Source organism: Esox lucius, chromosome 14, assembly GCF_011004845.1.
Source record: "Esox lucius isolate fEsoLuc1 chromosome 14, fEsoLuc1.pri, whole genome shotgun sequence".
Taxonomy (NCBI): domain Eukaryota; kingdom Metazoa; phylum Chordata; class Actinopteri; order Esociformes; family Esocidae; genus Esox; species Esox lucius.
In genome coordinates, this window is record NC_047582.1 from 29,697,302 (window position 1) to 29,723,432 (window position 26,131).

General features: G+C 42.6%; 1 protein-coding gene across 3 annotated transcripts in view; it reads left to right on the plus strand.

Annotated features, from left to right (window-relative positions):
- nek6 (NIMA-related kinase 6) overlaps positions 1 to 26,131 on the plus strand; it is a 71,123-nt gene that overhangs the window by 2,159 nt on the left and 42,833 nt on the right. Inside the window, exon 1 of one of the 3 annotated variants that reach the window (XM_029125067.2) lies at positions 18,871 to 19,129. The exons of 1 other annotated variant lie outside the window; for it this stretch is intronic. The gene's annotated coding sequence lies outside the window, so the exon portion shown is untranslated. Of the gene's footprint in view, positions 1 to 18,870; positions 19,130 to 24,442; positions 25,680 to 26,131 lie in introns of those variants that run through there. One more of the 3 variants, XM_029125068.2, reaches the window with a different exon arrangement.

A 26,131-nucleotide genomic window follows, 5' to 3' on the forward strand; every position in this document is an offset into this window, starting at 1 on the left:
CCTCCCTTCTCTGCCTCCCCCTTTATCAACCCTCCCCTCGCCCCCTTCTCCGCTCACTGGGACCCAATCATGTGTATAGAAGTCTGGGGGGAGAGAGGGGGGGAAAGCATGGGCGCAGCAATTAAAAAGCTTGGCCCAATTGACTGTGTTCCTGGAGGGTGCGGGGGGGGGGCTATGCGGGGGGAGGGTTGTGTGTGTGTGGGGGGGGGGGGTTGAGGTTAGGGGCCTTGAGTGTAATGCGTAATGAAAAAATTAGGGTATATGCAGATCGTAGGGGCTGAGGCCATTAACTGGCCATTTAGGGGCGATTAGAACTCTTGTCCTCCAAGCCCCCAAGGTCTTCCCTGACCCATGGGTTTCTTAATTAGAGACCCCAAAGACAAACACACACACACACACACACTCACAAAATGCATAGGAAAGAGTCTTAGTGATGCGTAAGTACAGACTAGGCTAGGGGATGAAATTGGAATGATAAATAGTTTTTCGACACAAGGCCAGGCGCTCCTCCTGTCAAAGAGATGACAATCTGGGGACGAGGATGACTGATACAGGCATTCCTGCTTGACTAGGACTCAACACTGGGTGAGGACGACAGTGTGTCCTTAATGGCAATTAGGACTAATTAGGTGAGCTGGCTATTTATGTAGGAGGGATTGCACTGTATTTTGGAGTTTGCTGACACCCATAACTAACTATCTAGTAGAGTGCTTGTCTAGTCGATTTTGCAGAGGAGAAATTGGATTCTCTCACAGGTTTCTCTGCACGCTGACAGAAATTTACAACTGCATTTTGTCGTATAGCAGACGCTCTTATCCAGAGTATTGTACAGTAAGTGCATTGTACAGTAAGTTAATTCATTTTTACTCAGTTGTGTAGCAATTAGCAAAGTCAATGTTTGAAGGGTGCAGGGCAACCCTTTTAAAAGGTATGGTTTTACGAAAACATTACCTTGCTGTTTTGTTTAGTCACATGACTATAATAATTACTGATAAAATATTACATGCTTGGCTTACATATACAGTCCTTTCTACAATATGCATGGGTTTGAGAAGTGTGCAGTATGCTTGTCTGTCTGAGGACCCAACAGAGGTTTTGCTCTTTTTCATTCTTTTTCCCCACAGGTCCCTGCTTTCAGTCATTAGTGACATCTGGTGTATTAGTGCTGGACTGAAGCAGATTTGTCGGGCTGTAGCTGAGAAACAGTTTGAACCGTTAAGAAACAGACAAAGCTTTTTCGTGCCTGGTGGTGTATCATATATCGTAGCAGGATGTGGGGTTGGGTTTACACTGTGTTGACATGCCCTCTACTGGTCAGCCGAGTGAATGGCATCACAAAGGCCAGCACCCAGTGGTCCCAAGTTGGGTCGTATATATTATGGGAAGGAAACCTGGAGAAAGAAGGGAGGGACAAAGTCTAATTAGAAACTCGAATTATATTGCGAAGCTATGCTATGGTGTGTACTAATTCCAGTCATTTTTAAACCTTATTAATCCTTTGATTTAGGGAGATTCACATAAGATATCAATTTAGCTAGAATCACTCGATCGTGCGTAGTGAAATACAACACAAACTACCGTTTCCATAGATGGCCTCTTTGCCAAACCGGAGAAAATAAGGATTTTTTTTTCTAGGAATCATATCAGTACCAGTTGGATATCACTATAGTAAATGTTCATTCAATGTTTTTAATGACATTTCAGTTGATAAATCCTAATTGGAATCAAGATTTCTTGTTTTATGGAGACACTTCTTGCGGTACTTCCCCTTACCGCAAAAAGTGACTATTCTTTAATACAAATGTTTATCTATTCCTTGATGAAATAGGAGTGTGAATCATACCAATTCACACCATAAATCAACGTTAATCTATGTTAATGTCAGCTATGACAACCATTTCCCTACACCTTTACCAGCCCTGAAACAGACACAAGACTGTGTCATTGTCGGTGATGGTTTAAAAAAAATCTGTGCCTTTCTGATACATAAAACTGTCTCATCCGCCGTAGGTGTTATGGATCCGTTCAGCCCTCCAGCCAATCAAAGTTTTAGCCCGCAGCAACAAACACAGAGCTACGCTATTCACCCGGCGCACATCTCCGGGGACGGCCATGTATATGAGAAAGGTTGCAAAAAAGGAGAGACCATTCAGTTGTGAGCATCTCACTATACATGTGCGTAAGTGTGTGTACGTGTGCGTGAGAGGCCTAATGGATGTTCATAGGATTCCTTCAGAGGATCTGGTGGCACCCGTAGTTTATCAGGACCTTGCTGGCCTATTATAAATCAGTTGAACTGGCGACACGTGAACTTTTCAGTGCGCAAGCTTTAAAGGCCATAGATATAGGCCTCTCCCGTGTCGTCTCTCCCTACAGTGGAAGAGCTCACGTAAGCACTTTGTAAGAGCACTAAATAGTGTGCGCGATGTTGCATTTGCACGGAAAGACAAAAGATTACTTTCACCGCAAGTATTTTGCGCTTCACTGGATGTGTTCTACTAGTGATTTTATTAGTTACACCGGACGTGTTAGTTATTCAGCAGACGCTTGTGTCGGAGTGACTTGCGGTTACTAGGCTATATTCATCTTAACACAGCTAGATGGGACGGCATTGTCAGCACTAAAGGAAGAAATTGCATATCGCGTGGTTCAAGTTGGTATAAAACTGTATGTTTATACTCTGCGATGTGCGTTTGAGGTGCGGGGACACTCGGATTTAATAAGGTTGCAAAGAAACCTCCAGGGACTCCACACAGGGACCTCCCAGACTAGTACAAAGGACACTCAAAACCCTGACCGCCCCTCCTCTCTCCGGTTTCTCCATCATGCACTCCGGCCCTCCCTCCTTCCTCTTGTTTTCCTTCTACTTCTCGGCTATTCTATAGAAATAGGAATGAATAGCATGGGCTTACCAATTTAATACAATACAATTTAACAAATCTGACGAGAACCCATGGATCCACCTGCAATGGCCGCCCGGTGTTGTGATGCAATACTTTCCGCGGCGTGGTAGAACGTTTATTCAAACGATGCTAAGTGACGTGACTCAGGCAACCGAATGCATTTGTTGTGATCTCAGCTGAGCTGAATCAACAAATCAAAAGCGCAGATTAATGGGTATGTGTTGATTCCCACGTCACGCCGTCGGTCATCTGCTTTGTTGACACCTCCTTTCAGACCTGTCTCTTTCTTTCTGTCTTCCTTTCCCCCGTCTAGTCTTTCTCTCTACCTACCCTCTCTTTTTCCATCCCTTTTTCTCAATGACATAGTTCACTACAGTCATTTAGCAGATGTTGTTATCCAGGGTGACTTAGAATTGGTGCATTCATGAGATAGCTGGGTGGGACAACCACACAACCCAGTAATAGTGAGTACATTTTACTTATTGAAGTAGCCGGATGGGAAAAAAGGAAGAAAACCCAACGCCCCCACCCCCAACACTCTATCTTACGTTCCTGTCAAAGCTATGGGCCGGCTCCCCTCTGTCTCCTCATTCACTCGAGGGGTGCAAGGTGCTCTGAAAGGAGGCCTCTAGCAGGTCCATCGAGGCCTCCATGCGGCAGCTCCTTCAGTGGGCCATACTGGGAGGAAAGGCTGTCCCATTGTATTGGCCATTGTCCCCCCAACCCCCCCCCCCCCCCCGGCCCCATCCTTGGTATTTTGGCCCTAGCTGTCTGTGATGATGTAAGAGGTAGCCCTGGCAGCCAGAGAATGAGTCCCCTGTGAATAGATAAGGATGTTCATCTTTATTATGGGACATCTCCTCAGTCTGCTGCCCAACAAGGCTTCACACAAAGCAACGAGAAGCTTTTAATTCAGAGGGGCAAGCTTTTCTCCTCCTCCAGCCCCTCCCCTGTTCTCTTCCATCTCCGTCACCTCCTCTTCCTCGCCTTTTCTCTACGACGGTCTTCTTCTGTCGACCTCTGACACTTGTTCTGTTTTTTGACGTTTGCTACAGGGGCTCACAGTGCAGTCAAGGTTCCTCATGGCTGTGAACGGGTGGCTTGAGGTTTTCTGTTGGCCGAGTCGGGTGTTTGTCTTCTAATTGTTTCAGGTTTCCTGGGGGTTTGACAGAGAGGCATCAGATGGGGTCCGACAGACGTCTGTCGGTCCTGATACACACCAATCATCTTTTAGGTTGGTAATTGATTGTCCAGAACACAGTTTTCTTTGTCAGGCTGTGCACAGGCCTCTCAGGCTGCAGGTGTTCAACATTTAAAAAAAGACCAAATACTCGTGATGTAGGTTAAATCAAACCATATCATGTATTAGTTCAATGTTATCCTACTGTGGCAGTGTTGTTGATATTTAAATGTTTACATTTTTAAATGTAAATGTAGTGGCATGGGTGAAGGCATCTCGAGAGCCATGCATTTTTTGATACGCGTTGGAAATCTCTGTACAGGGCTGACTGAATTTGTTTAAGATTGAGTCCATCCTCTCCCTGCAAAATGATTGCCCGGTAGATCTAAAGGGAGCAAAGGACAGAAAATATTGGGAAAAGAAAGAGAGAGTACAAGGGTGAGAGCTTGTGATAGGGAGAAATGAAAAGAGAAATAGGTGGAGAGAGAGAGAAAAATAGAGGGAGAAATAGAGGGTGAGGTACATAGAGAGATACAGAGAGGAAGATAACTCTAAGAATGTTTAAGCACTGAGATGTTACTGTACTTGCCTTTTTTAATAGTGATGGCCATACGAGGCTTCATTACCATTCTTCTAGGAGCAGGATATTATGCTTGCAGCGCTAATTGAGAATTTCTTTTTCAAAAGCTACGTGGCATTATTAATTCTACGTGGCATTGATTCAACAAGGTGCTGAAAGCATTCTTTAGAAATGTTGGCCCATATTGATAGCATAGCATCTTGCAGTTGATGTAGATTTGTGGGATGCACATCCAGGGCACGAAGCTCCCTTTCCACCACATCCCAAAGATGCTCTATTGGGTTGAGATTTGGTGACTGTGGGGGCCATTTCAGTACAGTGAACTCATTGTCATGTTCAAGAAACCCATTTGAAATGATTCGAGCTTTGTGACATGATGCATTATCCTGCTGGAAATAGCCATCAGAGGATGGGTACATGGTGGTCATAAAGGGATGGACATGGTCAGAAACAATGCTCAGGTAGGCTGTGGCATTTAAACGATGCCCAATTGGTACTAAGGGGCCTAAAGTGTGCCAAAAAAACAGCCCCCACACCATTACACCACCACCACCAGCCTGCACAGTGGTAACAAGGCATGATGGATCCATGTTCTCATTCTGTTTACACCAAATTCTGACTCTACCATCTGAATGTCTCAACAGAAATCGAGACTCATCAGACCAGGCAATATTCTGCCAGTCTTCAACTGTCCAATTTTGGTGAGCTCGTGCAAATTGTAGCCTCTTTTTCCTATTTGTAGTGGAGATGAGTGGTACCCGGTGGGGTCTTCTGCTGTTGTAGCCCATCCGCCTCAAGGTTGTGCGTGTTGTGGCTTCACGAATGCTTTGCTGCATACCTCGGTTGTAACAAGTGGTTATTTCAGTCAAAGTTGCTCTTCTATCAGCTTGAATCAGTCGGCCCATTCTCCTCTGACCTCTAGCATCAACAAGGCATTTTCGCCCACAGGACACCATTCTTTGTAAACCCTAGAAATGGTTGTGCGTGAACTGAGCAGAATGTGAAATACTCAGACCGGCCCGCCTGGCACCAACAACCATGCCACGCTCAAAATTGCTTAAATCACCTTTCTTTCCCATTCTGACATTCAGTTTGGAGTTCAGGAGATTGTCTTGACCAGGACCACACCCCTAAATGCATTGAAGCAACTGCCATGTGATTGGTTGATTAGATAATTGCATTAGGTGAGTGTATATAAGGCAATATAGTTAGCAATCTAGTCGGTACATATTATGTTTAATGTCCGTTCCAATATTATTCGTGTCTGTTCTTTACACAGACTAGATTGTTAACTATATTGCCTTATACATTTCAATGATGGCTTTTATTGTGCTAAAGAAAATCTGAGTGCTGCCGGCATAATATTCTACTGCTAAAATAACGCCAACGATGCCTCGTTTGGCCTTCACTATATCTGAGGCATCAGAGGAAATAGGAGAGCAGGAACCAGCACATGGCCGTTAATTAAAGTTCTCAAATGGTGAGGTCAAGTTTTAAGAGGGAAACCCTACATCCACAGCCCGTACCACAAACTCCATGAGAATTGACCCAGGGAAGAAGCCATCAGCTTGTATTCTGTCTATAATGGAGTGGCCAGCGCAGTCTCCGGATCTCAAACCTATTGAGCTGTTGTGGGAGCAGCTTGGCCGTATGGTACGTAAGAAGTGTCCATCAAGCCAATCCAACTTGTGGGAGGTGCATCAGGAAGCATGGGGTGAATTTTCTTTAGATTACCTCAACAAATTGACAACTAAAATGCAAAAGGTCTGCAAGGCTGTAATCGCTTTGGACATCATTATTATTTCAATTAAAAGTCATTATTTCTATCCTTGTCAAGGACTAAATTTCCTATTAATTTTACTATATTACCTATTCAAACAAATTTCTCATGTATGTTTTCATGGAAAACAAGGACGTTTCTAAGTGACCCCAAACTTTTGAACTGCGGAACACATTCACATACAAAAATATTCTTCTATCCTGGGCTTCAAAGCTTCTTTGATCAGGATGCTGTCAACTTGCATCTCAAATCCTTGTTTATAATAAGAATATGATATCTGACTGCTTTACTTTCTCTCTTGGCTCTCGCTCCTCAAACCTAGGATAGGAAACCAGTTATGTTCCTGTGTAGCTTGTCCAAGTTTTGTCACATTGAGCCGCCCACATCTCTAAGAGAGTATGTACAGTGGGAGAGCAAGTCAGGGGAAAATACTGAAAATGCACAAGCACACGTGTAGACATGCAAAAAATCCCCTCCCACAAAAAAGACATGCAAAGACAAATTCGCATATACGTATTCATGTAGAGAGCATACAAGTACATGGACAATCAAACACACAGATATTTGTGGGAGCACACACAGACACACACACACACACACACACACTGTGTATCAAGGTGGTAATTGAATAGGATGAAAGGTGATATACATCATCAATTTCAAATGGTTGCTGATATTTTCAAAATGTCTAACTCCTGTGGGACTCCCGTCATTGAATGATTATGTACGGATCTTAGGGAATTTGAAATGTTCAGACTTTTTGCGTAACATATTTTTGCAATGTCGCAGTTTTGAACAGGACCCAATACCTTTACTTTTGAGTCAAATGAGTGGAAATCTTGTGGTAATGAACCTGTCACCTGTACCATAATTTAAGCTGGCTGTTGTTCTGAAAATAAAATACATAATTTTACCCACGGGGCAACCTGAATAATGTGTCTCAACTAAAGGAGTCCCAAAGGCAAGTATTAAGGAAACAATGGTTCCCGCTTGATTCAGGACCTATGTTTATTCTTCATTTATAAGCACCAAATGCACCAAGACACCATGCTGTTTCATTACACTCAGGCTTCAGGCTGTGCGCTCCCCCAAAATAGCTCCCCCTGGACCCAGACATGCAGGAACCTTTTAGATCAGACAGAATGGCTCTTAACAAAACCATTGGGCCTTTCCTTGAGGGATAGAGGGTAGAGTATGTTACATTCATCAAATAGCTTGTTGTTTTTTTTCTCCCTCTCTGAACTGGAGAGAGATGCCAACATCTCTGGATTAATGGAGAGATGGAAAGAGAGAAGAGGGGGGAGTGGGGGGGGTCCTGCTGCTGGAGCCCCTGGAGAGAGCCTCTGGAGATGGCCTATTGCAACTGCAGGAGCAACGCTGCACATAGGCTCTTGTGTTTTCATATTTGTAGTTTTGGCTCTAGACTGTTATCTCTCTAATTAAATGATACAAAGTGATTCGCTATTCTGAATACGGTTTTCCACTGCTTGATCTAGTTGCCGTTGTGAATGCCCCAGTGAATGTGAATACGTCCAGGTCAGACCTGCAATTTAACAATAGAAGAGTTGTTGTTTAAGAACTGGCTCAACATTTTATTTTCCTTTGCACTGATCCTTAGTTCCCACTGTGGATTTATGTGCTGATGTGAATGAAATGATTGTTTACATTTTTTGATCCATGATACCCTTTAATTCCGGTTTAACTGGAATATGACAACTAAACCATGTGGAATGAAGAATACTGAAAGATGGGAAGCCATAGGTTGTTGTGAATACAACCTTTGTGCCACTCTAGAGGAGTGACAACAGTGATAAGAAATGCATTCCATTACCAGCCGTTTCCACGCATTCCAGAGTGCCAACTTCAGTGTGCTACATTCCCAGCTTACATCTGCCCTCACTGTTTTTAGGACTCAAAAGGCGTGCGGCCCAATAGGAGTGGAACCTTGTTCCCACCCTCAGGAAACAAAGGTTATTGCTGTATCCACAGGTTCCATATCAGCCTGTCAAGATGGTGCATACCCCACAGACATACAGTTGTGCTCATAAGTTTGCATATCCTATCCGAAAATATGACTGATCATGCAAAAAAAAACTTTATTTACGGATGGAGATCATATGAAGCCATTTATTATCACATAGTTGTTTGTGTCCTTTTTAAATCATAATGACAACAAAAATCACCAAAATGGCCCTGATCAAAAGTTTACATACCCTTGAATGTTTGGCCTTGTTACAGACACACAAGGTGACACACACAGGTGAAAATGGCAATTAAAGGGGAATTTCCCACACTTGTGGCTTTTTATATTGCAATTAGAGTCTGTGTATAAATAGTCTATGAGTTTGTTAGCTCTCATGTGGATGCTTTGAGCAGGCTAGATACTGAGCCATAGGGAGCAGAAAAGAACTGTCAAAAGACCTGCGTAACAAGGTAATGGAACTTTATAAAGATGGAAAAGGATATAAAAAGTTATCCAAAGCCTTGCAAATGCTAGTCTGTACTGTTCAATCTCTTATAAAGAAGTGGAAAACTTGTCGATTTCTCGATACCAAGCCAAGGTCAGGTAGACCAAGAAAGATATCAGCCAAAACTGCTAGAAGAATTGTTTGGGATACAAAGAAAAACCCTCCGGTAACTGCAGGAGAAATACAGGCTACTCTCGAAAAATATGGTATGATTGTTTCAAGGAGCACAATACTACGATAGGTGAGCTGCAGAAAGAAGACTTTTCTGCATCAATGCCACAAAAAAGCCTGGTTACAATAAACCTGACAACACCTTGACACGCCTCACGGCTTCTAGCACACTGTAATATGGAGTGACAAGACCAAAATAAAGCTTTATGGTCACAATAAGGGGTGACATGCTCAGAATGTTAGGGTGATCAATGCAGATCACACAAATCTGATGCCAAATGGGGCTAACAGCCGGGTGGCCCCACTAGAGCGTCATTTCGTATTTCAGACCTGATTGGCTGTCTCTCTGTCGGGCGCCAACATTAGTCGGCAAGAAGAGCGAGGGGGGGTAGATTGTCTTAGCTAGCTTGTTAGCGTCACAAACGCCAGATAACTTGAGAAAATGAATAAAGTGGATTTTATACTCAAGCACCGGTTTGAATCCCTTAATTTGAGAAGAAACTTGAAGTAAAGCGACTTGGTGCCCATCAGCCACGGGATATTGTCATCACTCAAACTGCAGGTAAAAGTAACCGCAGGTTTTACGTGGAGTGGTTTTTGAAGAAAAAGTGGCTAATGGTTAGCATGCAAAAGAAGGCACTCTTTTGTTTTCCATGTCTGCTTTTTGGTGGAGATGGTTCTTGGTCGAGGACAGGTTTCTTTCTGAGAGGATTGCAAAACATGAGAGCAGTGGGAGTCATCTGGACAATGCTGTGAAACTGGGCTTACTTGGAAGGGTAAATGTTGCAGCCCAAGTTGACAGTGCATACAGGCGCTCCATTGAGAAGCATGACAAACAGGTGGAGGAAAACAGGTACATTCTCAGTCGGATCATAACATGTTTTAAACTGTGTGGAAAATGTGAAATCGCACTGCGGGGCACGACGAGTCAGTGGACTCCCTGAATCCTGGAATATTCAGATGCATTTTCAAAACTATGTGTGAGGGCAATTCAAGACTTAGCACTATGACGCTGAGCCCATCTTCAAAGGGACATCTAGCACTGTACAAAACGAACTGTTAGACTGTATGTATGAAGTGTACAGGGAGGAGATAGCCAAGCAAGTGGACGAGACATAATTTGTTGCCATACAGGCAGATGAGACAACTGATGTCTCCTGTAAATCACTAATGGTGGTTGTGTTGCGATACATGTTGCATGAAAATACAGTGACAGAGAGGTTTTTGGAGTTTGTGGAAATCAAAGATAAAACTGGACTCTGCCTCTCTAATAGCATCAAGGGTTTGCTGGAACCACTGAAGCTGGGAGAAAAGCTGATCGCTCAGACTTATGATGGTGCCTGTAATGAGTAGAAACGTCTGAGGGGTACAGACGCTAATGAAAGAGACATACCCACATGTCCAGTTTGTTCACTGCTTTGCTCACCAGCTGAACCTGACCTTGTAGCAACTTTGTTCAGCAAGGATGAGCATCCTGAAGGTGTTTTTTGCAGATTTAACTGCTTTTGCCACCTTTTTCTCTGGCGCTCCAAAACGTGTTGCAGCACCTGCTGAGGCAACACAGAGACGCTTTCCAAGGCCACCCGCTGTACGATGGAACTTTAAAAGTAGAACTGTCAATGCAGTTTGGGAAAGCTGCGCTGCTCCTGTGTATGGAGGACATACGCACACAACCAGGATGGGATGAGGCCACCATAAGTGAGGCATACGGCCTGTCAAAAAAACTCTGGGACCAAGCCTTTCTGCAGCTGCTGGATTTTTCTTTTCTTCCTTATGCCAGAAGTTGATGTTTTATACAACACTATACGAAAAAGGAGCATTGATGCATCTGGGATTAGCAGTGCGCTCAGCTGTTCCCAGAATATGCGGAAGCAAACTGATGAATGGGCTGCCACCGTTCAATTTGGAACAGACGAGCCAGGCCGACGAGTAACCAACACAGCGCCGGTGATGAAGGAGGCATGCGACACAGTCATCTCCCAGGTGGAGCATGACTGTGTCGCAAAGTCACAAAGTGATCACCTGATCGCTGCCAAGCTGGTTGACAGCTCGCTCTTCCCACAGTTTGTCCTGTCATTCCCTACATCTGAGCTTGACTGTGCGGTGAAACTATGGCCTCTAGGAAACGAGGAAAAGTTGAAGTCTGAGCTGACTACTCTGTGCCACCACACTGAGCTTCACACTGGTAAGACGGCCCTGTCTCTGTTAAGATCCATCCACGAGAACAACCTAAAGGAGGCTTTTGCTGAGAACATCACTCTGCTGAAAGTTATCATAACAACACCTATGACAAATTGCTAGTCAGAGAAGAACTTTTCCACCTTGAAGAGGGTAAAATCCTTCACATGCAATACCATGGGACAGCTGTGGCTCAACGTAAGGCCCTCAGCCTTGTTGAGTGAAAGCATATTTTATCATCCTGCCTTTGTGGTGCTGGTCCGTGCATTGGTCATATTTTTGTGCTGGATTGATTGATATAGATGGTGACGTGTGTCAGTGTGTCCATGCTTATCTATTAAGGTTGCTGTCATAGAATGGATCTGTATCCCTAAAAAGTTGTCTTTCTGCTTCGTTGTGGCCTTCAGTGGTGTTGAGCTCATTGCTGTTCGCGTATGGCCCTGTAGGCACATTGGTTCTGAGCTTGGTTGCATTCCTAATTTAGGTTTGTAAATGAGACAGTGGTAATTTTATGTGTGTGAGAGAGAAGGAGAGCAATTATACAAGAAGATCTCTCTCTCTCTCTCCAGTATGTGTACTACAACACCTGGTAGAAGCAAGCTGCTCTGTCGTTAAAAGTGTTTTGTGGAGCCACGCTGTTTGTTGATGTGTTAAATAAACACATCAGTAGCAAGAGGAAGTTTTGTACTGCTTTACTGGTATGTATCCTATATTTTGAAATGGTTTGTGCCCCACCAATTTTTTACATATAAAAACGCCACTGGTCACAACAATGAGCACTATGTTTTGAGAGGGGTCAACAAGGCCTATAGTGAACAGATGACCATCCCCACTGTGAAGCAGGGGGGGGGGGTGAGCTCTAAAGGCACGGGGAATCTTGTGAAAATTGATGGCAAGGTGAATGCAGCATGTTATCTGAACATACTGGCAGGCAATTTGCATTCTTCTGTACAAAAGCTGGGCATGAGACGCTCTTGGACTTTCCAGCACGACAATGACCCTAAGTACAAGGCCAAGTTGACCCTCCAGTGGTTAGAGCAGAAAAAGGAGAAGGTTTCTGGAGTGGCCATCACAGTCTCCTGACCTTAATATCATCGAGCCACTCTGGGGAGATCTCAAACGTGCGGTTCATGCAAGATGACCAAAGACTTTGCATGAACTGGAGGCATTTTGCCAAGGCGAATGGACAGCTATACAACTTGCAAGAATTTGGGGCCTTATAGACAACTATTACAAAAGACTGCATGCTGTCATTGATGCTAAAGGGGGCAATACACAGTATTAAGAACTAAGGGTATGCAGACTTTTGAACAGGGGTCAGTTAATTTTTTTCTTTGTTGCCATGTTTTGTTTTATTATTGTGCCATTCTGTTATGATTTACAGTTGAATGTGAATCCCATAAGAAATAAAAGACATGTGATTTGCCTGTTCACTCATGTTTCCTTTACAAATGGTACATATATTACCAATTCTCCAAGGGTATGCAAACTTTTGATCACAACTGTACTGCACAGATATACCCCACAGTAGGATAACGGTTCACAGAAGTCACGGTTCGGTGCTTACCGAAACTTTTAAGTCATGTTCAGTACAATTTGGGTAAACTGGAAAAAAACATGCAAAACATAACATTTATTTTAATTTATTTCAAAGTTATAAACTTTGCCCATTGCCACTGTATTTAAAGCATGCAGTAGGTTGGATTTTTTCAGTAAAAAAAACAATTACAACACTTTACAATAATTCACCGGTCAGAAAGCAGTTCTGCACCAATGCCCGGTAGAGGATGACGTTCCAAATAGTAACAGGAAAATAGAATTATCTGGTCCAAAAAGCGCTAACTCAGAGTTTGACATTATTCTTAGTCTTGCTAACTTAGCTTTGGATTCCTGGTTGCTTGCTCATAGTTTTGCATGTTTTGCATGTTTTTTTCCACTGTTCCAAAATTATACTGAGCGTGACTTAAAAGTTTCGGTACGTACCGAACTGTACCGTTACACCCCTACCCCACAAACATACCCCACAGACATACCCCTCAGACATATCTCACAGACATACTCCACAGATATACCCCACAGATATACCCCACAGACATACTCCACAGACCTACTCCACAGACACACCCATAGACATTCTCCACAGACATTCTCCACAGACATTCTCCACAGACATACTCCACAGACATACTCCACAGACATACTCCACAGACATAACCCACAGACATACTCCACAGACATATCTCAAAGACATACTCCACAGACATACCCCTCAGACACACACACAGACATACTCCACAGACATACTCCACAGACATACTCCACAGACATACCCCTCAGACACACACACAGACATACTCCACAGACATACCCCACAGACAAACTCCACAGACACACACACAGACATACTCCACTGACACGTGTTGCCTAACTTGAGCAGCAGCACCTGATTTGGGTGATACGGCTAAGATTAGAAGCTGTGTGTTTCATTAGTTATTTTGAGAAAGTACAGAGAGTGAGAATGGCGAAAGGAGACAGAAAGAGGAGGAGGGAAGGAGGGAGAGAGAGCAAAATTAGTCTAGAGAAGTCTACTTGTTGACAAGACACTTAACACTGTAGGCATACTAGATTTACAGTACTTCATTACAGTGACATATTGGACTTTGATGCAGGTCATGTGTCATGATTTATGTGAAAGCTTTGAGTCTGTGTCACCAGGGTAATCAGCTAGATTTGGCAGCTTACATAAACCATAGTGTCATTTCTTTCCTTTTCCTTTTTTGTCACAAACCAACACCAGAGGTCATCAGTCCTTATGGCGACTGAGTTCAAGTAAATAGTTTTTCGCACAGAGACACAATTTCCTAAAATGGGGTCAGCTGTCTTCGGGTTTTACCTTACACTGGATATCATGACTGCTTACAACACCTGTTAATATCATGCTTATGACAAGTTTATGCCTGAAGGTTTCAATTAATTGTTCTTTAATTACATTACTTGACAGGATATGAAAACATTCCTCTGTCGGTAAAGTTAAGTTATGAGTGTCTGCTTGTCCTAAATAATTTTTAAGGGGAAGAAATTGGTCTCACAACATGCATAGCCCTGGGTTGAACAAGATGAACAGAGAAAGATAGTTAATTTATGATAATGTGTCAGTCCCAGAAAAAAGCAGGGAGCAATCAGAAAGAAGTCGACATATCAGTCTATCATTGCATAGCCTACAGTATTTCTATCTTTTGGCTGTGTTCAGAGGGACACTTGGGACTTATGTAGCTCCAATTAATGATGTTCTGATGTTAGGAAGGTGCATGAATGCGAACTTAACAACGAACCCCCCACTGTTCAGGTGGATCAAACTCTGGTCAGGGTACACCAACAATATCGATGCCTTCTGTATGGTGGTGCCAATTAGGTTAGTGCCCTCTATGGATGGTAAGGTCCAGAGTTAGCCTAGTCCAGCATAACTGTATTGAGAAGCTTTAGCAAGAGGAAGCGACACTGAAAGGTAATGTATATATTTCTGCACTAAACAGAAATCAAAAAAACGAAAATAATGTTTTAAACCATTGCTCCCAATCCCCGGCAAGGTATTGCACAACAGTTGATTAAGCAGTGTTACGAAACACTGGTTAAATTTGGAGTTCACATCCACTATGAAACAATGATGCTTTCCTATGGAGCAGCAAGGAGGACTGCCACTCCTTAACTCTTTGTTCTGAGAATTTAATCATTATTTTCCTGAATATGATTTAAATGGCCACTGAAACAATGTAGTTACATGTCAGTGAGACAACATAGTTACTTGTCAGTGAGACTATGTTGTTACATGTCAGTGAAACCATGTAGTTGCATGCTTCTTGGTATAGTTACATGTTGCCAGTACAGGCCGAGAGGCTGAAGAGTTAGGTGGCTCAGGGACGGGTAAACACATAAGCAGCAGCCCAAAGATTAGTGTCACAAACACAAACAGGAAGTCAATAATCAATCGTCAGGGCAGATCAGAAAGTAGCTGAATTTCTTTGCTAAACACTTAAAAAGTGAATGTAGTTGCCAGTGTGTAGGGCAAGTCTAAATACATGTCTTAAGCCAGTAATATGTAGATTAATATAACTTAATTTACTGAGAGATTAAAACAACAGTAATAAGTATAGCATTTGAAACATTCAGAATATTTTTAAACAATTCCCCAACCAGCACATTTGTAAAATCTAAATTACATGAAATGGTTTGCAAGACCCGATATTGATTCAGATTTGTGCTTGGTGGTTGTCTTGTTGAAAGGTATATTTTTTATCTAACATCTGCGTTCTGGCAGATGTTTCTATTCATTGTCCACTCTATCCTGACCAAAGCTGCCGCCATCATACTTGACAGAAAGTACTGTATACATTGGGTGATTATTCATGTTGGCTTTGCAACAAACAATGTTTTTTGAATTAAGGCCAAATGTCATCAAACCATAACACATTTTCCACGTGTTTTGGGGAGAATGTGTCTTCTTGCAAAATGCATACAGGCTGTAATTTTTCAGGGAGAAATGTGTTTTGTCTTGTCAGTTTTTAGCTTAGACTTGAGGAGAATACATGCAATGGTTATAATGTGCCGGGAAAGCCCAGTTGCTGCCAGAAATTCCTGTTTCTCCTTTTAGTTATTTTCACCCAATTATTTTACCAGTGAAGTATGCAAAAAACTCTTGCTCAGTGACAGAACAACTGTGTTTGATTGATTGATTGTCACCTTGTTGGTTTGGGATTAGAACCACTGACCTTTCGTTTACTGGCCCAACTTGTTTGGTATCTTCCCTGATCAGCCAATGGTCCGAGAGTGCCTGGGGGCTTCATAATGTTCCGTGATACGTTTAATGTCTTGAAAATTATGTTATATCCTTTTCCCAACCTGTACTCTATAATGACCAATCAAAATAACAGGTTTTTAGACATTTTGCTAATTTATAAAGAAAACCAGAAATAGCACATCTACAAACCCTATTCCAAAAAAGTTGGGACACTGTACAAATTGTGAGTAAAAAAGGAATGGAATAATCATAAACATATTTAATTCACAATATAATATAGATAACATATCGAATGTTGAAAGTGAGACATTTTGTAATGTCATGCCAAACATTGGCTCATTTTGGATTTCATGAGAGCTACACATTCCAAAAAAGCTGGGACAGGTAGCAATAAGAGGCCGGAAAAGTTAAAGGTACAGATAAGGAACAGCTGCAGGACCAATATGCTACTTATTATGTCAATTGGCAACATGATTGGGTATAAAAAGAGCCACTCAGAGTGGCAATGTCTCTCAGAAGTCAAGATGGGCAGAGGATCACCAATTCCCCCAAAGCTGCAGCGAAAAATGGTGGAGCAATATCAGAAAGGAGTTTCTCAGAGAAAAATTGCAAAGAGTTTGAAGTTCTCATCATCTACAGTGCATAATATCATCCAAAGATTCAGAGAATCTGGAACAATCTCTGTGCGTAAGGGTCAAGCCCGGAAAACCATACTGGATGCCCGTGATCTTCGGGGCCTCAGACGGCACTGTATCACATACAGGAATGATACTGTAATGGAAATTACAACATGGGCTCAGGAATACTTCCAGAAAACATTGTCGGTGAACACAATCCACCGTGCCATTCGCCGTTGCCAGCTTAAACTCTATAGGTCAAAAAAGAAGCCATATCTAAACAGGATCCAGAAGCGCAGGCCTTTTCTCTGGGCCAAGGATAATTTTAAATGGACTGTGGCAAAGTGGAAAAGTGTTCTGTGGTCAGACAAATCAAAATTTGAAGTTCATTTTGGATAACTGGGACGCCATGTCATCCGGACTAAAGAGGACAAGGACAACCCAAGTTGTTATCAGCGCTCAGTTCAGAAGCCTGCATCTCTGATGGTATGGGGTTGCATGAGTGCATGTGGCATGGGCAGCCTACACATCTGGAAAGGCACCATCAATGCTGACAGTTATATCCAAGTTCTAGAACAACATATGCTCCCATCCAGACGTCGTCTCTTTCAGGGAAGACCTTGCATTTTCCAACATGACAATGCCAGACCACATACTGCATCAATGACAATGTCATGGCTGCATAGAAGAAGGATCTGGGTACTGAAATGGCCAGCCTGCAGTCCAGATCTTTCACCCATAGAAAACATTTGGCGCATCATAAAGAGGAAGGTGCGACAAAGAAGACCTAAGACAGTTGAACAACTAGAAGCCTGTATTAGACAAGAATGGGACAACATTCCTATTCATAAACTTGAGCAACTTGTCTCCTCAGTCTCCAGACGTTTGCAGTCTGTTATAAAAAGAAGAGGGGATGCCACACAGTGGTAAACATGGCCAACTTTTTTGAGATGTGTTGATGCCATGAAATGTAAAATCAACTTATTTTTCCCTTAAAGTGATACATTTTCTCAGTTTAAACATTTGATATGTCATCTATATTGTATTCTGAATAAAATATTGAAATTTGAAAATTCCACATCATTGCATTCTGTTTTTATTCACAATTGTACAGTGTCCCAACTTTTTTGGAATCGGGTTTGTACATAAGTATTCAGACCCGTTTACTCAGTCCTTTGTTGAAGCACCTTTGGCAGTGATTACAGCCTTGAATCTTCTTGAGTATGATGCTACAAGCTTGGCAAACCTGTATTTGGGGAGTTTTTTCCATTCTTCTCAGCAGATCCTCACAAACTCTATCAGGTTGAATGGGGGACATCACTGCACATCCATTTTCAGGTATCCCCAGAGATTTTTGGTTGAAGATTGGGTTCTGGATGGTCCACTCAAGGACATTCATAGACTGGTCTCAAAGCCATTCAAGCATGTCCAATGTGTTTTGGGGGGGCTTCAATTCTGCAGAAATGTTTACAGTAGGTACCATTCCCTTCCTTGGTCTCGACACAATCCTGTTACAGCGCTTTGCGGAAAATTATTGTGTCCAATCAATTGAATTTACCACAGGCTGACTCCAGTCAAGTTGTAGAAACATCTGAAGGATTACCAATATAGCAGGATGCATCTGAGCTCAATTTTGAGTGTCATACCAAAGGGTCTGTATGCTAATGTGAACATAGCTTTTCAGTTTTTTTAAATAACTTTGCCATCAGTTTTCTTTTTATCAATGTAGAGTAATGTGTGTAGATTGCTGAATATAATTCATTGTAATCTATTTCAGGATTGGGTTGTAACATAACAAAATGTGGAAAAAGTGAAAGGGTCTGCATACTTTACAAATGCGCTACACATACCCATCTTTACTGTTTGCACCAATGCAACTTAAACAGTTTTTTGTTTGTTGTATTATTGTTTTCCATAAATAATACATTTATTTTTCACTTGCATATTTTTGGTTACATTATTATTATTAAATGTGAAAAAGGGTCTGAAATGTGTTGGCCGTTGATATCCACTGCATATACTACACGTTGTTAGTTATAAAACCCAGTAGTTGGCTATAGATGTGCAGTACTGGCAAGTATTCATATTTCTCTATCCATCAGTATATGGAGGAGGTTTCAATGCTATTTGACGTTTGACCCAATTTCCCCCCAAAAAATACAGCCTTGTCACGTTGATTCGCGTTCTCAACTCTTGAATTGACTGCAACTTTCCTCTTCAGCTTTAACATTTTACAGTTTCTCGGGTAAGACAGGAGTGTAGTAAATCCATTTTAGTGGCCTGCGTGGCATGCAACAGTAAAAGCCGAGACAGAGAGAGAGAGAGCGAGAGCGAGAAAAGAGAGAGAACGTGAGAGCTGTTGAAGGGGGAGTTGCACAAAACGTATTAATGTAACTCTGTTTACACCTTCCTTATTCCAAAACGTCCGCGTGAAGAAAATATACACTGCAAGACCAGGTAATGTACTCAAATGTTTAATAACTTTTTAGAACCGTTGTCATTGTAGCCAATATAGTTGCACATTTGCAAGTATTCCAGCACTTGACTTGACAAAAGTGTAGCGCCAGACTCGGTTGTCATTTCAGCTTCATATTTTGTTTCGTTCAGGGAGTGTAAACCTTCTTTCCCTGTATCCTCTGCGTTTTGGAGAACAGACAGGAAAGTTAGAAAGTTATATTTTGCGTGGAATCGTTCGGTGGAGTATACTGTGGGCAAAGAATATCAGTCTAGCTGCCCGACCGACTGGCAAATTGGACGAAAACAAGTTCGGTCAAATTTAACAAGCTTACTATGTTGCAACACTTAACCACAACAAAACTACCATAGTAGGCTACGTATTTGGAAACGATGTTATCATGTTGTCAACTCGCGCTAAAATTCCCTTTTTATAGCTTCATGATTAAGTTAGGCTAAGTTTGTGTAGGGTAATGTAAAATCTTTATGGAACACTTTCAATAAAATATGGTACTAAGCGTATAATAGAGGGTCGAGAGGCCTGTACTTAATGTCTGTGGCAAGTTTATCTAGTTCACAGTAATGTGACATTAATTAGGCTACAGCTGGTTGATTTCAACTTTTGGGAATAGCAGCATATCTTGTTTTTGTGCCAGAATCAATATAAATGGTTTGGTGCACATACAGCAGTTTACATTTTGTGATATTGAACGAAAATATTAAAAGGTAATGCCTATTCATTTATCTGTCATAACAGGAAACCATGACATTTTGACTAACATGACCAGTGGTGAAGTAGTCAGAATTCTGTCAAAGGTTTTTAGTCAAAAGCAACGATCGCCTTCATGTACATTTACACATACTCAGATTACTTTTCTGTTGGTATAATCGTGCTTCTAGCGGTAGACAACATATTAGGACAGAAAAAACACAAAATATGGTTGATTTTACAACCCACGTGGAAAACAAAGCACTACTGGTAAAGTCTTGTCTCATTTAGGTGGAGGATGCTTCCATCCATTGGGTCAGTAACCCTGTGCAGACTCTAAAGTGAACCAATGGTAATGTGTGCAGTAACAGATTGTAGTACTCTTTATTCGACGCACAGAAAATGACAACCAGATGTTAGCCCAGGTTTCGATGAGAAAGATCCAGTTGTTTACAGTGAAGACGGAGTGTGACGCGTATCACAGAGCTCTTGCGTTGATCTTTCACTCATGCAGCGGTATAAATGACTGTGACACGTGGGTTAAGGTTTAACCAGGGGGGGGGCTGGGAACCTGGTGGGGGGACCCCAGTATATGGACAGCCACCACCCCCCTCTCACCATTTGGCCTTCTGTGTTTGCCACATTTCGCTGCTTTATTATTATACATTTTTTTGGTGCAAGTTTGACTGTACTAGGTTTTGACTGTACTAGGTTTTGACTGTACTAGGTTTTTACTGTACTAACTTTTGAGGTTTGAAGCGGTATTCGGGTGACATGGGTACAAAGGAGTCACGCTGTTGCAAAGGATAGCAGGTTATCGAAGTTCACTGGGATAAGAGGCCTCTCCTTGTTTTGCACTGATCTGGTGTTGATCCAGAGAACTAAAATGGCTGCTCCAAAAATGTTTTGACATTGCTCATAGGTTGAACCGAAGTCCGAACTGCCTAAAACCGCTTTTGTGCTTGTGTAAGAACAGAGTCTTTCTTTAGGTTCTCTTTTGTAGAAACCAGACGGTGGAGTGATGGCTTTTACATGCTGTTTTCTCTGTTATCCAATCTGATGCAACGCAGCTGTCACACAGAACACTGCATAGATGCAAAAGGAGCGACCCAGAAGCCCAATATAGACTCCCATTTGTATTTTTAGCCCATCTCTCCCCATACTTTAACCCATTGCGGTCCTGTACCTCTTTGGTAACTGGATATTTCCCAGCATCCTTGCACCCGGCCTTCCTATCTGCCAACCTGTACGCCAGAGTTCGTCCCACTCGGGCCCTGGGCACAGCCAGGGTAGGTGTGTGACGGCACACTCGAAATGGAACCGACCATTTCTGGAAGGCTCTGTCATTCAGAGTGGCACGAAGGAACCCCATCGTCACTCACAGATATTTGAATAAACCGTAGACTGGGCAGTGACTGCGTGGGTGTGTGTGTGTGGGTGGGTGTGTGTGTGTGGGTGTGCGTGTGTTTGTGTGTGAGATTGACATAACTGGGGCCTGGAGTCAGATCTGAAATACCAACACAGCAATCTTGGAAACTGTACAACGGTGGGCAAAACAAACATGGCCTCAGTCAAGTGGATCAACAGGGGGACTCGTCTGTCTAAAGAAACAGGCCAGTTCAGTGGTGAACAAGCGCCAGAGCCCTGGACATGAGGTTTTTTTGGTGGTGGGAGAGCCACGTATTAGATCGCATCTGTGGTTTGTGTTATTGAAAGATTATGACTCACACACACACACACACGCACCACAAGGGAACCTAAGACTGACCATGCACTGAAATACACAGAGAGACCAATATATGCCCTTATTACTGAGTAATGCTATATATTTGAATGGGTTGTTTGTCCAGAAACAACCGTTACCTTCTAGTATTACTCAGGTTGCTGTGCTAAAATATAAAGCTTGCTGCAATTCACTGTTATTAGGGTATCAGCAGTTCACTTTTTGCAAGCTCACCACGCCCACCCATTGTAACCAAAAATTGGTACATAGGTGTAGCTCCTCATGATGAAAATGTTTGCCTCTGGGATCCATAAAGTCCGCCATGATGGGCTTTCCGCCATTTTGAATTTTTTGAAAAACACTTAAAAATGTACTCCTCTGCCACCAAATGTCCAATCTTCACTTACTTTGATATTTGGCATCTAGAGACCAAGTTCCTCAAAATGTATATCAGCCAGGCCAGTATGTCAAAAAACATGGATGCTATTGACCAATGAACATGGGAGGTGGTGTGGTTTTGCACAAATATAGACACATCGCCTACAAGGATACTGGTATAATAGTTCTACTTGGTACAGATGTTGACAAGGACCATACAGAAAAAATTACTGCATGGATTTTTTTACCAACCACTCGGTGGCTCTATTGAGGTTTTTCAAATTAGCAAGGTCACCATACTCACTCTGTTTGAGATACCGCAATGAAAAGAGTCCACCTCCACACAAAGAACATATTTGCTATTGGAACTCATTTACTTTGCTTTAATGGTTTGGCGTCCATTTTTAATTTGTGAAAAACACTAAAACAGTTACTCCTCTGGCACCAATTATCCGATCTTCACGCACTTTGATAATTAGCCTTTATGGACAATGGTCTTCAAAAGATAGATAATTCAGGCCAGTATGTTAAAAAACATGTCCGCCATTGACAGATGAACATATGCAGGGGTGTGGTTTTGCACATATATAGACACATCTCCTATAAGAATAATGATATAGTAATTATACTTGGTACGTATGTTGATAAGGACCATAGGTAAGAAATTATTGCAGGGATTCTTTTAATCAACCACACGGTGGCGCTGTTGAGGTTTTTCACATTAGCAATGTCACCATGCTCACCCCTTTTAAGATACAGCCTTGAAAAGAGGTAGATAAGTCCATCTCCTCATAAGGAACATATTTGCAATTGGGACCCATTAAATCGGGGCGTAATATTTTTTCAGCAATTATGATTTGTGAAAAATGCTTCAAACACTACTTCTATTGCATCAAATGACCGATGTTAAGTGTGATTACATTTGGTACACATGATCAGGATTGTGAGTTTAGTTTACATGAAAGATGTTTCCATTTGGCCACATGGGGATACTAGTGAAAAGGAAAAACCATATATGTAATATTGTTTAAAGCTATGGACATAAGTTGGATTTGTGTCCTATTGGAAAAACTGCAATCTGGCAACTAACCGCTTAATGCTGAAACCCGCTAAATGCTGCTTGCAGCATACATTTTTAATTACAATTTTACTCTGTTTTTTCTCCTCTCCCAATTCAGGAGGGTCGAATGTTGACGTGTCCTCTGGTGCACATTTTGTCAAGCTGTTCGTCTACTCATTTAACTGCTCGCTCAACCAGAACATATGTGCTTGGAGGAGAGTACATTTTCAGGCCAACAGCAACATTTGAGCTTTCGCGAATCCATCCTACCACAAGGAGTCACTAGATCCAGTGTGCTCACCATATAACCTTGAAGTTGCTGAGCCAATTTGCCACGCCCTCTGCGAGAACCCCAGGCACTCTCGGTATGCTTTGAATAGGCCACAGTAACGTAGCTGTAGTGCAAGGCAGTGACTGAGAACGCTGTGCCTCTTGGGAGACCAGGAGACCACTTTTGTACCATGTATCACTTAGTGGTTTAGTGGACTGTGCTCACTTGATGAGCAACTGTTCCCTGAAACTTAAAGATTTGCATAAACTCCCTAAACCAGTGCCTAGGCTCTTGCAGAGAGAACCACCACAGTCACACGAATGACTTATGTTCAAACCCCGATCAAAAGTGTAAAGTATGAGGTGTTCCGAAGACTGGAGTGAAAGCTGAGGAATTTCCATGTTTTCAAGTGCCTTTGCCAATATCCTCAATGTCACTTAGTGTGGAAGGTCATAACAGTCCAAGAGAGGGAATACTGTACACGTGTTAGCATGAACTCACTGGTGTTGACGGCTCATCATCCGGTATAATGGATGAGTGTGGGGATGATGGATCCGGGAAGGACCGGATAAAAACCAATGTGTTAGTATGTGTTTTTAGATATAGCTGTGGATTCCTCAGATGGTAGCGCTGCTTTGATTCAGATTACTATTATGTGACACCGTGTTTATAAACCCTTCTTCACAGTCACGCCCAACTCAATCTCTCAATCAGTCGAAAGTATTTTAACATCAGCAGGTTGCCCCAAAGTGCTTTTATAGACACCCCAGCTTAGAAACTCCAAAAAGCAAGCAACAACAAAAGACACAGTGGCTAGGCAAGTCTACTACTCGAAAACTAAAACTAAGTAATAAATTCCAGTCTGAGCGCTCGAAGGATTCCGCCAAGCTTGCTATTGACAACGGAAGACAAGGACAAGACAAGGCAGACGTTTTGCTGGGAAAAAATTCATTATAAGCCAATTCTCCTTCCTCCACAGTGGAGGGTGTGCGTCCTCAATTGTAATCCATGACAATTCTCAGTCTGTTCTCCCCCCCTTCAGAGCGTTTCCAGGCATTCCTGGGACGCTCCGGGTGTGCACAAAGCGGGAAACTGTTTTTAGTCCTTTTTTACCACCGACGTGAGAAGGGGAAACGGCTGCACTGGGCTGGAGCTGACACCGTCACATATTAGCGTTGTCGCTCGCGTAGTGGTGCCTGCTCGCTCCCTTTCAAACACTCTAGGACAGATGAAAGGAGAGGAGATGAGCTACCCTGTCTGGAAATCACCTCTCAAGAGTCCCCCCTGCTGTCTTTGTCGTGATTATTTTCTTTGATGATGTGTTTCTTATTTTGATCTGCCCCCCTCCACACACACAATTCTGTCACATCCAAATGGATCTACGGCCTCGTCTTATTGCAAGACCTCCGATTGGGTTCAGGAGAGTCGAAGATTGCGTGCCACCTGGAGCGACCAATAACATTTGCGGGGAAGATGCACTGTGCATCATTTCACGCCTGAGACTCAGAGACAATAGAAATGGAATGATTCATTTTCAGTGATAACCTGGTCAAACTCATTCATTTGCAAGATAACGAGGCAACATGCAGAACAGAAGAAACGCTGTCTTAAAAAATAAACAGAACAAATTAAAACTCTTTCTACACGGGCATATAGAGAGTTGACTTCATATGACTCTAAATAAAGCGAGTGACATGCACCGATAGGTTTTTGTTTTAAGCTTAAGGGTCTGTTGGCGAAGGCTGTCTGAAGTTAATGACGGATGAAGGAAGTATATGCTTTAGGAGTGACCAGGGTGACAGTGATGTACCGGCGAGCAGGTTATCATTGGACTAAGCCATTATAGAGGAGGCATTTACCTAAAAGAGAACTGCTGAATTGGTTGGTACAAGTAAGTCAGACTTAAGTAAATAAGTTGGTATAAGTGAGTCAAATGCGCGTTGTGAATTTTGCGAGGACAAGTTAACTAGATTTTAAAGGTCACAGTGATGAGTGTTGAAGGGTTTTGGGCTGGTGACAAAGCGAATGGCAGTGGGGTAAATTACAGTACCTTTATTGAGGGGCTTTGAGTGGCTAGCCTGAGGATTGGCAGTGTGGCCACATTTGGAATGGTATACATGGTGGTGCTGGTGACAGGATGCCAAGAAAACAATTATGGATTTAACTTTAGACTGAAGGTGGGTTAGCTGTTTGTTGACGCACTGAAAATACAGGCTGGGCTGGACTGAAACAGGCCTGTAACAGTCATTGTCAAACGTCTCGAAGATTCACGCCCTTGCCAGTGTGCATTCAAGTGGAACCCTGTGTTTGGGTTGCAAGGTACAGGACTGCAGCATGAGAACAATAGCCCACTGAGCCAAAGCCCAAGTCTCAATTGAGCAGCAAGCAGATACAATACGGCCACCACTACAGGTAGGTGAAACAATAGTGGCACCCCACTAAATGTGCATCTGTCTTGACATGTGTCCAGTTTTGGGTCACAAACCGGCTCAACATTTTGTGATTCAATCAACAGTGGGATTGGTAGTGCGGTTGATGTTAAAGGTCGCTGCCAGTTGCCGCTGGTTTCAGACTCCCAATAAGTCTTTTCACCTTCAGACATCTAGGAAGAGAGGGAAGGAGGTAGGGAAGGAGGTAGGGAAGGAGGTTCAGAGACAGGGAGTGAGAGGGATTGGGAGAGTGGGTGGGTGGGAGTGTGAGAAAAAGAGGGAGACAAGGAAAAAGGGTGAGAGAGCGAGAATGTGAGCCAAATGTGAAATAACGCTTTGCATGTTCAGGTTTCGGCACGCCCATGCTACTATTGTGATGGGAATGATGTGTGGTCTCTTCCTTTCACAACAACTGGTCCTTTTTGGATTTGTGAC